Raw genomic sequence first — 15,899 nt, 5'->3', positions numbered from 1 at the left:
AGGTCTATGTTCAAAATAGGATTCCTCATCAAGCCCTAGGTGACAAGACTCCTGAAGAAGTGTTCATAGTGTGAATCCCGATGTTTGACATCTAAGGATATTTTGATTCCTCGTGTACTTTCATGTGCCTAAGGATAAGAGGAAAAATCTAGAAGCCACTGGAAAGAAATGTACGTTTGTTGGGTATTGTGATAATTCTAAAGCTTTTAGAATATATGTGTCTGGTCAAAGGAATATCGAGTTTAATAGGGATGTGACTTTCGATGAGGATGATGCCCTTAGAAAAGTAAGGGACATTCCCCAACTCCTCCTGTTGAAAAGAAGGATGAAGACATGGACCTACTAGAAGGTCCTTATGTGCCTAAACTTGAGAAAGATGTTGTAGATGATCCAGTGGAACCTATGGACACCTTAGATCATTGTCCATGTGATCCCCTTGCCAGGAAGAAACCACTTTGGCTTCATGATACATTACAGGATGCTAAACGACATGATGCCACTAGAGGAACCTTAAGGGAAAATAAGAAGCCATGACAATATTAGGGATATATTGTGTCTTTGAGCTTTGTTGTAGCTTTTTCTTGTCAAAGAAAGACTACAAAGTTTTTCATAAAATTGTTAGTTTATTCCCTAGCCAAACCATCCGACATATACAAATTTAATGAGGCAAATGGTTCTTATGCATATTTCTAAGTCATGTTTAATAAAAGTTTTGATTTTAAATAAACTTTAATTCTATAAGAATATTATTTATATATATTTTTATAAAACTATTTATTTAATTTAATTCTATAAGAATATTATTTATATATATTTTTATAGAACTATTTATTTAATTTATAGAATCTTTTTGTTAAATAATTAGGATGATACATGTTATATGTCGAAGTCGCTATTCCGAATATGTCGAAATTGCTATGTCGAAGTTTTTCATAAAATTGTTAGTTTATTCCCTAGCCAAACCATCCGACATATACAAATTTAATGAGGCAAATGGTTCTTATGCATATTTCTAAGTCATGTTTAATAAAAGTTTTATAGAATCTTTTTGTTAAATAATTAGGATGATACATGTTATATGTCAAAGTCGCTATTCCGAATATGTCGAAATCGCTATGTCGAAGTTTTTCATAAAATTGTCAATTTATTCCCTAGCCAAACCATCCGACATATACAAATTTAATGAGGCAAATGGTTCTTATGCATATTTCTAAGTCATGTTTAATAAAAGTTTTGATTTTAAATAAACTTTAATTTTATAAGAATATTATTTATATATATTTTTATAAAACTATTTATTTAATTTAATTCTATAAAAGTATTTAATTTAATTTATAGAATCTTTTTGTTAAATTAATTAGGATGATACATGTTATATGTCGAAGTCGCTATTCCGTAGCAGCCATATATGTTATCGAAGGTCACAAACCAAGGCAACACTTATACACAAGCACAAAGTCAAAGGTGGAGCCCACAAGGAGCACTTCAAGTTGCACAACATACTGAAATATCTTGTGGCTAGTTGAAATTATAAAATGTATTTCTTAAATGTGTTTGCTTCATATGGGATAAAGGAGACGCAAATACTTAAGTGTCAAAGGCGCTGCTCAGAAAGAATTCCACTTAAATGATGAAGAAAACACACAAATGCCAGTAGCATAATGCACATATTAGCCTTTGAGATTCAAATGCAGTTTTCGTCCTTCAAAAATGCTTTAGATGTTACAGAGAGATCATTGACACGAAAAATTTCAATAAAGAATGATGCAATTTGTTTTCTCCTCTCAGTTTAAAATGATCCAAATGTAAGTGTGAAATAAACGGTGGAGGAACACAAGATAAAATACCTGCAGTTTTCAATGGTGGTAATTGGCTACTAAAAATCAACGACGGTTGTTAATTTGCGCAACCCCCTTGCTTTTCGAATTTTAATGAGGGGAAGGGGTACTCAATTAACTTTTTTCTGAAATCCGCCTTTGCTAACGTGTCAGTTCCATGTCGATTGCAGACCCCCATCAAAAGCCGGATATGACTCAGACCCCATTCACATTCTATTTATGGTTTCCAACAATACCACATAAAAAATGTCAATGAGTCAAACAAATGTTGAATATATTGGAAGTACAGGTGGATGTCCTTGTATACGTGGAATATGCTGTAATTTCTTCAACCTCGAAATAGCTCTGTTGCAGATCCAGGTTTTTAGATAGAGCTACAAAATGGTTTCATCTGATTCAAATATTCATTTCTAGCAACTTTACTCCATGACTAGTAGCAACCTGGTCTCTGTTTTGGCTGGAAAGTACTGGACTACGATTTCTACTTCAACAGGCTAATGGAAATGTAAAATATAAAAAGAAACATTTGTATGATTATATGGGAATTGTTGGAGATTTGAAGAAATGTTTCAAGTTATTACTGGAAGTGAACTTCAATGTTTGTAGGGCAGTTTGATGTTAACATGATTGATACATTGCAAAGATGACATGATTATGAATTACCGCCATGAAGAAGATAGTTTGTTTTTCGGGAAAGAAAAAGAAGAAAATAGTTTGTTATTTCTTGCAATTGTGAGGTTTGTTAGCTATATGGGTTGATTTGATGAAAAATAAGCATAACTGAATGGAGTACGCACCAAAAGCTACAGTCTTGAAATGGCTCGAAGCTCTTGAAGTGAGATCAGAGGATCGATTTATTACAAATGAAATATGCACCAAATCAAATTTAAAGAGAATAGTTGTTCTATGCAAACTATTAAACCCAGATGCAAGTAGGACCCTGCAAACTTGAGAGATATTCAGAGAACATAGGTGGCAAAATTTCATAGGCATAAAATCAACAATCAAAGATTTATTGCCTTGATTTCTAGCAAATAGTTGACTTTAAGAGAGCAGATTCAGATCTCCAAGGAGCGGTACATTAAAGCAAAGGTCAATCAAACTTCAAATTTCGAGGGCATATGATTTTCCCAATCTCAATTTTCGAGGGAACAAATCAACATTTCAATTAGCAGCTCTGAGTATTTCTAATACAAGGAAATTAGATCCAGATTTCAAGGAGGTAAACTCATATTTCAAGCAGTCAAAAGTTCAACATCTAGAAGTAGTTTTCCATATCATGGCATCAATTTTACCAGATCTACAATTACAACATAGATTTATCATCAAAAGTGGCGAGTAAAAAGTAAATTGAACATTCGAAGGGCATCCAAATACACATTTGAAGTTCTCAAGGAAGAGGTGGGAGAGCATCATCAACAACCAAGGAGAATGTTCCAGACCTCTTACAATAGTTCATTAATTTATTCTATTTTTGGTTTATATAGATTGATTTTGTTTCCTAAAATTTATACAAATTCATCTTGATGCATTTTTTCTCTATATATTTTATTATTTGTAATGTTAAAGGATTGACTTTTCATGCCAAAACACTGCCATTTTTGTAAAGACTTCTATTGCAGAATTTTTAATTGAAGTACTCTCGCTTTAGTTTCATGACAAAAATTGTTTCTCATGTATGTCTTTCCCCGTGATTTCATTATTTGTTTCTGCAAACGCTAAAGGTAACATAGGAGCTAGGGCAAGGCTAGGTTTGAGTATCAACTTCCCTAAAAACTCACTGCAAAGTTATCATCATTATGGGGACTAGATAATTGAGCAGTCTGTTTAAAACAACTCTGCATCATTTAATTGTTGCCTTTTGTCATCTCTTAAATGTATATTTGTTTGGCTGTATAATTATTCTACTCACATCTATTATATTTGGTTGATTAAGTATTGAATATGAATGTTTAATTATTGTATATTCTCTTCTATTCCTATACCAAACTCTTTAAAGCTATGTTATTATGTCAAAGCTAGATGTTGGCACTTTTATAAAACCTTAGCAAGGGAGTACTTTATTTTTGAGCAGAGATTGGGTATTCATCAACAACCACTTATAAAAATCATATATTTGACCATTGTGATCCATAGGTTGTTGTCCAGTGATAGTGAACAACATTAAAAAAAGACTCGTAACAATTGAGGGAGCCCCCTCTAGTTCGAGGGCCAACTTGAACCTAAATTTTGGTCGAGTTGGTTTCTCGACGCAATTTCGCAGCCAAGAACTACCTTCGAGAAACAAATACAACATTTGGCACCATTGCCAGGGAGCGAAGTAATAGACAAATTTCTCCTTAGAGAACGATCAAGACAAGATCTATTCCTTGCTGTTGAACGAGTAGGCTTTTGATATTGGTTTCAATTCCTTCACCTAGTGTCTCCATTATGTTTATATGGTGATTCCACTGCGTTATCAATTCCACTGGTTCCAGATGTAAGATACCTTTACTACTGTTCTTATGGAAGTCTCAGTGATGGTTGTAGTCAACACTATAATTTTCTTCCTCTTGAGGAAAACAACTATGCAGTCTTCAGAGTTCTTCAATATTTTATGTCTTAGCAACTTACCGATCTTCATCGGTAAGTATCAACAACTCATGGAATTTAATGTTTATAATGTGTATTCTTGTCATATTTTTAGCTGTTGGAAAAGTGTTCTGCCAATAAATCCAATGCTTAGATGGTTGCACTGGAAGTTGGACTACCCCTAACAATGTGCAATACTTTTCAGAATTCAATATGTAGTGTGTGGATTTCAGAATAAATCAATTTTAGTGTGAAACAAAACAACAATTGTTTCAGTTTGTATTTCAAGTTTGTAGTATGTAGTTTAGTTTGGGCGAAGTGCAACAAGTTACAGGAGATAAGAAGAAGAAAATGTGTTAACTGTTGACTGCATAGCTCAATGAATTAGGCATTGTTGTGCTTCTTTCTACTTGCAGTAGCAGGTTGTTTGTTGTCTACTTGATGATGATTAGAAATGATTTCAAATGACAACAAATTACAAGTAAACATTCTATGGTTTCAGTCTTCAGATTGTAGCTTCATGTCACAAGTTTTTATGACTTGACTCCATTCCCAAACATATTCAAGGCACTTGGTCAACAGGTTCTTTGCATCCCATAGGGGGAAGCAGTCCCCAGTTAGAGTCGATGTTGTAGTTTTTTTCTTGTCAAACGAATTGCTACTAAAAATTTCTGAATTTCGCCAGTTGGTTTCTGGTTAGACTTTCAGGCACATGCAAATTTTTGGGAAAAATGGTTCTATATGAATTTTTGGGTAATAAATTAATAATATATATATATTTTATAAATTTAATTTTATAAAAAAATATAAAATCATATTTTTTATAAAATAAAATAAAACTATATATATATATATATATATATATATATATATATATTTACAAAAATAGGGGCCTATTCCAATCTTCAATTTCAATGAATATTGAAAGTCCATCAAGCATCATAATTTTCCAACCAAACTCACAAGTCAAGTCAAGCTACTGCTCCACGAATCATGCAAGATTCCAAGCCAAGGGAGGAGTGAATATTACACCATGCATTGGTATGGCATACAACTGTTGGTGTATGTAAATGCCACAAACTCTTACTACCTAGTCAATGTGGGATATATCCCACCGAACCCATAAACAAAAAAAATGCACAAGAATAAAAATACTACAGTTTTGAATGATCGAGAAGATCACATACAAATCGAAGGCCCAAGATGTATTGTGGGACCCCTTGCCCATCCGAAATTTAATCTAGGGGGGTGGTCCGCAAAAGTTGTTTTCCAAAACCACTTTTGAATACGTGGCAAGATCTTGTGAATTGCAACATCCCCTAGTGAAATACCACTTACCAGAATGACCCCCCCTCGCAATCTATTTTAGATTTTACGACAACATACAGGAGGAAACACTGGCAAGCCTCAAGGCACTACACCAATTTCTTAAGGGTCTGAGTGATAATATCAATTTGAGAGCTAGTATGTTCATTTTCTCTCCCTGGGCTTACCATCTTTGAAATATGAAAACAATAATTAGAAATATTTGGTCACTCTTAGAAAGGTTCCAAACAATCAAACTTTTTAGAAATTGATTACACAAATGGGCAAGTGAAGGGAGGCTCTCCGGGAAATGGGGTTTTGATAAGATGAGCCATTGCTGATAGACTTATCTCATTCCCTTGTTTAAGGTCTGCAACTTTCAATTCCTCTGATTTCATCTCAACGATCAATTCACTCTCACACTCATTATGTTTTTTCTCCTATCTAATTCTTCCCATTTATTGAAAGATACAATTTATAATCATTATAAATAAATATTGATTGCATTAATGGGTCATCTTCTCATACCAGGAATTTCCCTCGCAAATAAACCAATGAAGGAAGATGTTATCATCCTATGTATGCCTGGTCCATGGTCAAAGGATAACTGCAAAGTTTTTGACCCTTATACAACTAAAATAGGTGGCCTGCTGGACTGGCCAATGGCAGCGAAAGAAATCATTCGTGATTTGATGAAGTGTGATGTATGTGGATAAGACCTTGAGCTTGTTGTATAGTCTATGCTCCTCTTGAGACTTATAAGGTTTACATTGAAGAACATAGCCTCTTTATCTTTGGTTGTTTACTTCCAAATTGTAAGATCAATCCTCTCAATTGGTTTACAATAAGGGTTCATAAAGACACTCATGCAAAATCATTTCAATTAGGTGTTGTTAATGGAAGATCCATGTTAGAAGATTCAAGTTCAAGTAGTCACAGTACAACTAGCATATGGTCACCAGATAGGGCTACTGGAGAAGAAAAATAGGAGAACTTCGATGTGGATGAATGGTGGGAAAATGACATGCGGAGGTCTGAAACAGATCGAGAGGATGGTTATGATTATGGGAGCCTGGAAATGTAGGAGATGGTAGGGATTTACAAGAAGATGGATACATAAATGCTCATCCCCCTGAAAATCAGAATGGTGGTAGTTACTCTGTAGACGAGGAAATTAATGTTATTAAATCTAGTATTGTGAAAAACAAATTGCCAGTGCTTCCTTGTTTTTATAAGTGCAATGGTTTGTGTGTTTCAAACTGAAAGAAAAGGTGACTGTAGAATTGAAATCTAGAGTTAACAGCTTGAAATGATACATATTTCATTCAACTTCAAGGGAGTAGAGTTATTCTAAAAATATTTCGATGGATTATTAGACATGTTTGCAAAAATATTTATACAATTTTGATTAACTATTACAGCTAGTTGGCTATGATTGATGGATACCATGTATGTATTATTCACCTAGCTAAGGTTTTCCCGACAGAAAATATGAAGGCTGACATCTATCTAATATGGAACATTTTAGTACTTGAATTATAGGTTATAAATTCTTGAAATAATATCTTTAGTCGTGTTTTTTGCTGAATCCTATTGTAAATGAATGTGAAGCAATACTAGAACTTTGAAAAGTTCACAATGATATACTTGACGATCATGTACTGATTTCAAATGGAAACCTTCTATAAAATGAAGGATAAATACATTGCACAACTAATTTCATATGAGCATGACCATAATGACATCAAGTCGAGGCAACAACCCAACAGATCTCAAGCAATCAAAAACATACCACAGTTAAAAAATTCAACACATAACATTAGCTTACCATATTTTGGATATCAACAAATAGAGGGAGATCCAAACTCCTAAGCATAAATTCAATAAGCGAGAAACATTTCTAGATTCCAAGGAAAAGTACTAGCAGCAGTAAATTAGTTTCATATTTAAAGGAGGATTTTGAGGCAACACTTGAGCAGTTAGTCCCAAGAATAAAGATAGCTAATCAACAGTCAATGGAACAACTCCGAATTTCCTGCAGTTTTTCAGAGATTGTTTTTATTTTTAGTATATTGTTTATATTTTTATGCCAGAAACCTAGACACAATTAGCTTGATGTAATGATCTATCTATTATTTGGTTTTCATTGTAAAAGGGTTGGATTTTGATGCCAAAACCCTGCCATTTTTGTAAAGACTTCTATTGCAGAATTTTTAATTGAAATATTTTGGCTTTAGTTTCATGACAAAATTTGTTTCTCATGTATGTCTTTGGCTATGATTTCATAATCTATTTTTGCATATTTTCAAGGTAACATAGGAGCTAGGGCAATGCTAGGGTTGAGTATGAACCTCCCTGACAACCCACTGTAAATTTATCATCATTATGGAGACTAGCTAATTGAACAGTCTGTTTAAAACAACTCCTCTACATCATTTAATTATTTCCTTTTGTCATCTCTTGAATGTATATTTTTTTGGCTGTAGAAATATTCTACACGCATATACTATATTTGGTTGATTAAGTATTCAATATGAATGTTTAATTATCATATATTATCTTCTATTCCTCTACCAAACTCTTTAAAGCTATGTTATTCTGTCGGAACTGGACGTTGGCACTTTGATCAAGTTTTAGCAAGAGAGGGATTTATTTTTTAGCAGATATTGGATACTCATAAAAAACCACCCACAAAAAATAATAGATCTATCCATTGTGCTTCACAGGCTACTGTCCAGTGACCGTGGAAAATGTTAAAAAAAGGCCTCATAACACTTGAGGGAGCAACCTATGGTTCGAGGGCCAGCTTGAACCTAAAGTTTGGTAGAGTTGGTTTCACGACACAGTTTCATAGCCAAGAACTTCCTTTGAGAAACTAATACAACATTTGGCACCATTTCCAGGGAGTGAAGTAACAAATAAATTTTTCCCCGGAGAACAATCAAGACTAGAACTATTCCTTGCTGGTGAAGAAGGAGTAGGAATTTGATATTGGTAGCAATTCCTTCACCTGTCGACTCCACTATATTTATATGGCGTTTCCACAGGGTTATCAATTCCACTAGTTCCAGATGTCAAATACCTTTACTGTTGTTTTATGCAAGGCTCAATGATGGTTGCAGTCATCACTACATATTTCTTCCTCTTGAGGAAAACAACTATGCCGTCTTCAGAGTTCTTCAATATTTTATGTCTTAGAAACTTACTGACTTTCACCGGTAAGTATCAACAACTCATGGAATTTTATGTTTATAGAGTAGATTCTTATCAGATTTTTAGCTACTGGCAAATTGTTCCGACAATAAATCCAATGCTCACATGCTTGCACTGGAAGTCAGATTACAACTAACAATGTGCAATAATTTTCAGAATTCAGTATGCAGTGTGTGATTTTCAGAATAAATCAATTTCAGTGTGCAGCAAAACAACAATTGTTTCAGCTTGTATTTCAAGTTTACAGTATGTAGTTTAGTTTGGTTGAAGTGTAATAAGTTGCAGGAGATAAGAAGAATAAAATGTGTTAATTGTTGACTCCATAGCCCAATGAATTAGGAATTGTTGTGCTTATTTCTACTTGCAGTAGTAGGTTGTTTGTTGTCTACTTGATGATGAATAGAAATGATTTAAAATGACAACAACTTACATGTATACAGTCTATGGTTTTAGTTTTCAGATTGTAGCTTCAGGTCACAGGTTTTTATGACTTGACTCTACGCCCAATAGATTCAAGGCACTTGGTCTATAGGTTCTCTACATCCGAGAAGGGGAAGTAGTCCCCAGTTGGAGCCGATGTTGTAGCTTTTTCTTGTCAAAGAAAGGATACAAAAAATTTCAAAAAAATTCCAGTTTATTCCATAGCCAAACCATCTAGCATATACAAATTTGATGAGGCAAATGGTTCTTACACATATTTATAGGCCATGTTTAATAAAAGTTTTGATTTTAAATAATTTTTAATTTTATAAAAATATTATTATATATATTTTTGTAAAATTATTTATTTAATTTATAAAAACTTTTATTAAAAAATTGTGCCGATACGTGTTATATGTTGAAGTCCCTATTACATGCCATCCATATATGTTATTGAAGGTCACAAACCAAGGCAATGCTTAAAACACAAGCACCAAGCCGAAGGGAGGAGCCCACAAGGATCACTACGAATTGCACAACATGTTAAAATGTTTTGTGACTAGTTGGCAGTATAAAATGTATTATTTACATTTCCTTACTGCATATGGATAAAGGACACACAAATACTTAAGTGTCAAAGGCGCTGCTTAGAAAGAACTCCAGTTAGGAATTTACAGGGTAAGTTCCTCAGACAGAACACCAAAGGACACCGCTCACACATAGATCACAGATCAATACACCAGTATTTTTGACGTGGTTAAAACCCTCAAAGAGGGAAACAATCCACGGCCTGAGCCAATGCGGCCACTTCAGGCAATTTATTAATAAAATAATGAAATTTTACATAAGCTTCTCTCATGAACAGTTAACCTACAAATGACCCTCCATGCTCTTTAAATAGAGATCATGAATCAGGTGTTAAGCCATGGATCAAGTGTCGGTAATACTGAGGAGAGAATGAACCGTCGGATCACTACATATCGTGACCGTCAGATTGTAAGTTACAAAATGTACATAGTAAAGAAACACACTTTACCTAACTCTATACTAGACCAAGTTATACTTAGCTATTTCCTATGTGTCGGAATATCCTAACACATAATGCACATATTAGCCTTTGAGATTCAAATGCGATTGTCGTCCTTCAAAAAATGCTTTAGATGTTATAAAGATGTTATTGACAGGAAAATTTTCATTAAAGAATGATGCATTTTTTTCTTTCTCCTCGTAGTTTAAAATGATCCAAATGTAAGTGCGAAATCAATGATACAGGAACACAAGATAAAATACCTGCAGTTTTCAATGGTGGGAATTGGCTATTAAAAATCAATGATGGTTTTTAATTTGCACAACCCCCTTGCTTTCTGAGCTTTAACGAGGGGAGGGGGTCCGCAATTAACTATTTTCTTAAAACCTCCTTTGCTAACATGTCAGTTCCAATTCGATTGTGCACCTTCCCCCCCATTAAAACCTGATACCACTTAGACCCCCTTTATATTCTATTTATGGTTTCCAACAATACCATAGTCAAAATGTCAACGAGTCAAACAAATGTTGAATATATTAAAGTACATGTGGATGTCCTTGTATACGTGGAATATGATGTAATTTCTTCAGATCCATGATTTTACATGAAGCTACAAAATGGTTTCATCTAATTGAAATCTTCATTGCAAGAAACTTTACTCCATGACTAGCAGCGACATGGTCTCTGTTTTAGCTAGAAAATACTAGACTGCGATTGATACTTCAACAGGCTGATGGAAATGTAAAAGATAAAAATAAACATTATATGATTATATAGGAATTGCTGGAGATTTGAATAAATGTTTCAAGTTACTACAGGAAGTGAACTTCAATTTTTGTAGGGCAGTGTGGTCTTAACATGATTGGTACATTGCAGAGATGAAATGATTATGAATTATCGCTATGAAGAAGATAGTTTGTTATTGCTTACAATTGTGAGGCTTGTTAGCTATATATGTTTATTTAATGACAAATAAGCATAAATGAATGGAGTAAGCACCAAAAGCTGCAATCTTGAAATGGATCGAAGGTCTTGAAGTGAGGTCAGAGGATTGATTTATTACAAATGAAATAAGCACCAAATTGAATTTAAAGAGAAGAGTTGTGCTATGCGAACTATAAAACACAAGTGCAAGTAGGACCCTGAAAACTTAACAAATATTCAAAGAACACATGTGGCAAAATTTCCCAGGCATAAAATCAACAGTCAAAGATTTATTGCCTTGATTGCTAGACAACTAGTTGATTTTAAGAGAACAAATTCAGATCTACAGGCAGTGGCACATTAAAGAAAAGGTCAAACAAACTTCAAATTTTGAGGGCATTTGATTTTCCCAATCTCAATTTTTGAGGCAACAAATCAACATTTCAATTAGTAGCTCTGAGCATTTCTAAAACATGGAAATCAGATCCAGATTTCAAGGAGGTAAACCTAGATTTCAAGCAGTCAAAAGGTCAACACCCGACAATAGTTTTCCATATCTTGGGCATCAATTTTACCAATCCACAATTACAGCATAGATTTATCATCAAAAGTGGTGAGTAAAAAGGAAATTGAACCTTCGAAGGGCATCCAAATACACATTTGAAGTTTTCAAGGAATCATCAACAATCAAGGAGAATGTTCTAGACCTCTTGCAATTTCTCATCAATTTATTCTATTTTTGGTCTATATAGATTGATTTTGTTTCCCAAAAGATAGACACAATCAACTTGATGTATTTTTTCTCTATATATTGTATTATTTGTAATGTAAATGGGTTGGAATTTGATGCCAAAACCTTGCCATTTTTGTAAAGACTTCTATTGCATAATTTTTAATTGAAGCATTCTAGCTTTAGTTTCATGACATAAATTGTTTCTCATGTATGTCTTTCCCTGTGCTTTCATAATATGTTTATGCACATGTTCAAGGTAACATAGGAACTCAGGCAAGGTTAGGTTTGAGTATCAACCTCCCTGACAACCCACTACAAAGTTATCATCATTATGGAGACTAGCCAATTGAACAGTCTATTTAAAACAACTCCTCTGCATCATTTAATTGTTTCCTTCTGTCATCTCTTGGATGTGTATTTGTTTGGATGTAGAATTATTCTACACAAATCTACTATATCTGGTTGATTAAGTATTCAATAGTAATTCTTAATTATCATATATTTTCTTCTATTCCTCTACCAAACTCTTAGATATATGTTATTCTATCAAAGCTAGATGTTGGAAACTTTTATAAAACCTCAGCAAGAGGAATTTATTTTTGAGAAAATATTTGGTATTCATCAGCAACCACTTATACAAATCATAGATCTAGTCATTGTGCTTCATAGGCTTTTATCCAGTGATAATTAATAATGTTAAAAAAAGACTCGTAACACTTGAGGGAGCCCCCTCTGGTTCGAGGGCCAACTTAAACCTAGAGTTTGGTTGAGTTGGTTTCTCGGCGTAGTTTCATAACCAAGAACTACCTTCAAGAAAAAAATACAAGAAGCTACCTCATATAGGTTGAACCACACACCTTTAAAGAAGCAATGAAAAAGTAGGTTTGGAAAGATATCATGGTTGAAGAATATGAGTATATAATGATGAATGATGTGTGGGAAGTGGTTCTAAGACCTAAAGGGAATTCTTTTATGACTTCTAAATGGATGCAAGGGACCAATCATGGAGCTGATGGGAGTATTAAGAAATATAAGGCGAGGTTCGTAGCTAGAGGTTTCACCCAAAAAGAGAGAGAAGATTATGATGAAATATTTGCACTTGTTTCCCGCTATACCACTACTAGATCTATTGATTCCCTTGCTGCTAGCTAGGAATGGAAACATCATGAGATGGATGTGGAGACTACATTTCTTCATGGCATACTGTAGGAATAAGTCTATGTTGAGCAACCATGGGAATTTGAAGTACGTGACATGAAGACTCATGTTTGCAAATTGAAGAAGGCACTTTATGGATTGACTCAAGCCCCCAGAGCTTGGTATCCTCATATTGATAACTACTTGGTGAAGCTTGGATTTACAAGAAGCAATGGAAACCCAAACCTATACTTCAAAGTGGTCCAATGTGTGCCCCTTATTTTGGTTTTGTATGTTGATGACTTATTCTTGCTAAGTAGTGAGAATTTGATGCTTGAGTGCAAGAGAGAGCTAGCCTCTAAGTTCGAAATGAAAGACCTTGGATTGATGCATTATTTTTTGTGCTTAAAGGTGTGGTAGAGACCTGGTGAGATTTTCCTTCCTCGAGGAAAATATGTTGTGAAACTGTTGGAAATATTTGGAATGGTAGAATGCAATTCCATGGTCACTCCGATGGAGATGAACTTCAAGAAGTTATGTGGAAGTATTGTAGGACATGAACTAGAAAATCCTTCTGATTGTTGACAATTGATTGGGGAATTAGTGTTCCTTGTGAACACTCATATGGACATATGTTTTACATTTAACACTTTGAGTGAATTCATGACTGAGTATCTTCATGAAAACTAGGTTGCTACTAAGCACGTGCTGAGATATTTGCATGGGACGATTAGCCTTGGTTTGAGATATATTTCCAAAGATGTGAGGCTATATGAGTACACTGATGCTGACTAGTTTGGAAATGTCATTGTTAGGAAAAACACTTTAGGATGTTGTTTTATCTTTTGATTTTCCATGATATATTGGATGAGTAGGAAACAAAATTCTATTGCCCTTAGTACTGTCGAAGCTGAGTATATTGTTTCCAGTATGGCGAGTTGTGAGGTTGTATGATTGAGAAATCTCTTTGAGCAGGTATGTGATACAAAAATTATATATTATGATAACAAGAGCGAGATTCGACTGGCAGAGAATCCCATGTCCACAATAAGTCCAAGAACATTGAGATTATATATCACTACATTCAAGATATGGTGTAGGGAGGAGCAGTGAGACTCTGTCATATTTCAACAGATGAGAAGATATTAGATATTATTACCAAGGCTTTATCGAAAGGGAAGTTCTTGGTCTTCAAAGAACAACTTGGACTGATGGATCTGAGCCTCCCGGGAAAGGGTCCTAGCTGATCGAGGACACTTAGCTATACTCTTCTCCCTTGTTTGAGCTCCAAGGGAGAGGAATTGAGCCAAAGAGCTCTTGGGGTTGAGGGAACTATGGAAGATAGGATAGTTTTGATCCTTACCTCATGCTAAGTAGTATCCTTCCTATTGTTTGACAATAGGATATATCTGATCCTTACCTCTCATGATAAGTAGTATCCTTCCTATTGTCACTTCTGGAACTTGAAAGAGTATACCCCGATTGACATCCTTCCCAAAAGCTGGGCTTGTTTGGATTACCACCCATTAGGAAAATCGGTGAGGAGATTTGTGATGAATTTGATCCTTACCATTTATGGTAAGTATTATCCACCCCAAGTGAAGGGATGTAAGCGTTCTACTACTTGACTCTTCAAGGTCAAGGTGGGAAGATCAACATGCAATATGATAATTGTGATCCTTACCTCACGGTAAGTAGTATCCTACATATTGTCCTTAGATATAGGGTGGTAGCTTGAGCTCCCATATGATGATTCTTATTTAGATTTGAGTGTGTTAAATAGATGAAAAGAGATGATCAAGGATGAGAAGAGATGATATATGACTTGATGATACTTTTGAGATGAGATTCATGATGCAATCTAAAATTTCTCCCTAGCTGAGAGGGAGTGTTAATTCAGTAGTTCAGGGAAAAATTCCATCCATTGGACAACCTTCCTCATCAAGAAAAACCCCTACTAGCCGTCGAAAGAATTTAATTTGGTCAAGGAAAAATATAATTTTTAAGGTGAAACCCATAAGTGCACAAAAGTTCAGGACGACCAAAAGGACAAATTAAGTCTCCTCCACCACATATAAATACAAATCATGTTACATCATTTTGGAGCATCATCATAAGCACATCACATCTTCTCTCTCCTCATTTGATTAATTTGTATAGTTATGAAATAAGGAGGTTTAAGCTCACACGTATGAAGGGAAGGAGGGAAAATTTATTTTTTGTGTTAACTTTTTGATTGAGACGGTTTGAACAACTTTGACTTGATGTTCTGACTTGGTTTGACTTGGAAAATTTCGATTTTGGATGGCCGAAGTAATTGGTGAAGAAGCCAAGTTTTTTTGGGTAGTTTGACTTGGGTTGACCATATACTTTTGACTAAAGTTGACTGCAAAAAATTTGAAGTTTGATCACAGGCTCCCTCTTTCCTTTGACTAAGTTTTTGAAGACTGTTTTAACTAGGTTTGGCTGAGCCTGGAAGGCTGAATAGTTTAAATATTGACCAAGCTAACTTGGAGGGGCTTTGACTATTCAACATTAATTGGTTATGGAATCTTTGACTGTTGTTGACTATTATTGAATTTGACCAAAAATTGCATACTTTGAATTTTGGGCTCATCTCTCATTGGATATTTCTTAGTAGATTTAGATAGTCAAATTTTTTGACCTTTGGCTCATTGTTGATAAATTTTAACATTGTATCTCTCTACTGAACATTTGATGACAATATAAT

At 34.5% G+C, this 15,899-nt stretch overlaps 1 pseudogene; it reads left to right on the top strand.

Moving 5' to 3' along the window:
• Window positions 1-6,223: 6,223 nt before the first annotated feature.
• Window positions 6,224-6,977, top strand: LOC149163262 (uncharacterized; annotated as a pseudogene).
• Window positions 6,978-15,899: the final 8,922 nt, after the last annotated feature.

Source organism: Pinus tabuliformis, chromosome 5_1 (assembly GCF_031772625.1).
Source record: "Pinus tabuliformis cultivar Carrire ecotype Pingquan chromosome 5_1, CPIR1, whole genome shotgun sequence".
In the NCBI taxonomy this organism is placed as follows: Eukaryota; Viridiplantae; Streptophyta; class Pinopsida; order Pinales; family Pinaceae; genus Pinus; species Pinus tabuliformis.
This window is presented reverse-complemented; position numbering and strand designations above follow the sequence as displayed.